Consider the following 3,082-nt stretch of genomic DNA (forward strand, 5'->3'; position numbering starts at 1 on the left):
TGGTTCCTCTTGATGTTCACCAGCTCCCCCGTTGCAGCATCACCGTATTCAGGGGGCACCGTAAAGCAGGTGGGAGTGAAGGATTTTCCGGTTAGATTAAGACCTCGTATTCCCACATTCGGTGCATGGACAACACATAAAATCATTCTGCTTGTTTGCCTCAGCCGCATCGAGAAACTCATGCACACCCTTAATGTACTTGCAAGTGTGTCTGTCACCGTACATCCATTGCCGGTTCATCTGCGTGCATTATATATAATTAAGTGTCCAAATTAATAGAAGTTCATCATCACAGTAAAACCAAAGTGCATACATAGTTCTCATCTAACAACATATAGCTCTCCAGGGCATCTAATTAATTAAACCATACATTGAAACTATGTAAAACATTTCAATGCGAAAACAAATGCGATCATAATCGCAACCAAGGTAACAATTGATCCAACGGCATAATGATACCATGCCTCGGTATGAATGGCATATTTTCTAATCTTTCTAATCTTCAAGCGCATTGCATCCATCTTGATCTTGTGATCATCGACGACATCCGCAACATGCAACTCCAATATCATCTTCTCCTCCTCAATTTTTTTATTTTTTTCCTTCAACAAATTGTTTTCTTCTTCAACTAAATTTTTAACCTCTCGACAATAGGGTCGGTTGGCATTTCCGATTCACATACATCCTACATAAATAAAACCTATGTCATGTTGGTCGACATAATTTTCATAAACAATAAATGAACTAATAGTTATAAAGATAGTATATATACCACATCTGAATCATAGACAGGACGAGGGCCGACGGGGGCGGATACCAAAACCATCGCACTATATAAGATGCAATAATAAAAGTAAGAAAATAATACAAGTATCTATGTAAACATACAAGTAAGAATATTTTTCCTTTCAGAAAGAAGATAAGAACAAGAGGCTCACCACGGTGGTGCCGCCGATGAGCTCGGCGCGGGTGATCGACGGCGGTGAAGATGGGGACGGGGTGTGACGGACCGCTAAACCTAGACAAATATTATGGAAAATGGAGCTTGGAGGTCGAGCTTGGAGAGGAGAAAGCTTAAGTAGTGTGGCTCGGGCATTCCATCGAACACCTTGTGTGCATAGGAGGTGAGCTAGAGGACCACCAAGCCCTCTCCCCCTCGGCCAGAGAAAAACAGAGCACTGGGGTGCTCTGCTCGCAAGCGAGGGGTATATATAGGCACGTCATTGGTCCCGATTGGTGACATGAACCGGGACTAAAGGGGAGCCTTTGGTCCCGGTTCAAGCCACCAACCGGGACCAATGGTGGTGGGCCAGGAGCGAGGCCCATTAGTCCCGGTTCATCCCACCAACCGGGACCAAAAGGTCCAGATGAACCAGGACCAATGGCCCACGTGGCCCGGCCGGCCCCCTAGGCTCACGAAACGGGACCAATGCCCCCATTGGTCCCGGTTCTGGACTAAACCGGGACTAATGGGCTGACCTGGCCTGGACCAAAGCCCTGTTTTCTACTAGTGTTGGGTTCCACGGACTCAAGGGTCATCTTTATTTTAAACCCCCAGGGCAGTGCTCCTCTGAGTGTTGGTCCAAAACAAAGCCACTTGTAGCGCCACCTCGGGGAAACTCTAGGTTTGGTTTTAGTTGTACGTAGTTCTCATCTGGTGTGCCCTGAGAACGAGATATGTGCAGCTCCTATCGGGATTTGTCGGCACATCGGGAGGCTTTGCTAGACTTGTTTTACCATTGTCGAGATGTCTTATAACCGGGATTCCGAGTCTGATTGGGTCGTCCTGGGAGAAGGAATATCCTTCGTTGACCGTGAGAGCTTGTGATGGGCTAAGTTGAGAATTTGTTAATATCCGGTTGTAGAAATCCTGACACTTAAGTTAATTTAAAATGAATCAACCGCATGTGTAGCTGTGATGGTCTCTTTCCGGCGGAGTCCGGGAAGAGAACACGGTCTCGTGTTATGCTTGAATGTAAGTAGTTTCAGGATCACTTATTGATCTTTATAGCTTCTCGACCGAGCTTTGCTTCTCTTCTCGCTCTCATTTGCGTAAGTTAGCCACCATATATGCTAGTGCTTGCTGCAGATCCACCTCACTACCCTTTCCTACCCATAAGCTTAAATAGTCTTGATCGCGAGGGTGTGAGATTGCTAAGTCCCCGTGACTGATAGATTACTTCAAAACAGATGCAGGTGCCGATGATGCCAGTACAGGGGACGCTACCAAACTCAAGTGGGTGTTCGACGAGGATTCGGGACGTTACTATGTTTCCTTTCCGGACGATCAGTAGTGGAGCCCAGTTGGGGCGATCGGGGATCTAGCACTTGGGGTTGTCTTTCTTTATTTGGTTCCGTAATCGGACCTTGATTGTATTTTGGATGATTTAATGCTATATTTATGTATTGTGTGAAGTGGCGATTGTAAGCCAGCTCTTTATCCCTTTCTTATTCAGTACTTGGGATGTGTAAAGATTGCCCCTCTTGCAACATGCCTACTATGCGGTTATGCCTCTAAGTCGTGCTCCGAGACGTGGGAGATATAGCCGCATCGTGGGTGTTACCGGTTTTCTTCAAGAAAGGGGAGAAAGGGCTTCAATGAGCGTTCCAGTGAAATGATGGTTGCTTCATCCAGTCCAACTTCGAGGCCACTTTACCACTGCATGTAAAGGTGTGGGTTTTGTGATATGACGGGTCTTGACGGACACACCGGGGTGACCGGTGAGTTTCGACTGTAGCACCTCGCTGTGATTTGAAAAGGGAAATAATGGGAAAACGCAGTACAAACTGGATAAGGAACAGATATATTATTGGTTGAAAAAAGGATAGAAAGTGGCGACTGGTGGACAAGTCAACAGAGTATGTCCAGGATTAGATTTGTTGCCCTCACATAGTAAAAGGTCTCTGGGATTAGAATTGCTGCCCTCACATAGTAAAAGGCATCAGGATTAGATTTGCTGCCCTCACATAGTAAAAGGTCTCCAGGATTAGATTTTCTGCCCTCACATAGTAAAAGGTCTCCAGGATTAGATTTTCTGCCCTCACATAGTACAAGGTCTCCAGGATTAGGTTTGCTGCCATC

The sequence above is a fragment of the Triticum urartu genome, chromosome 2, assembly GCF_003073215.2.
Source record: "Triticum urartu cultivar G1812 chromosome 2, Tu2.1, whole genome shotgun sequence".
Classification (NCBI taxonomy): domain Eukaryota; kingdom Viridiplantae; phylum Streptophyta; class Magnoliopsida; order Poales; family Poaceae; genus Triticum; species Triticum urartu.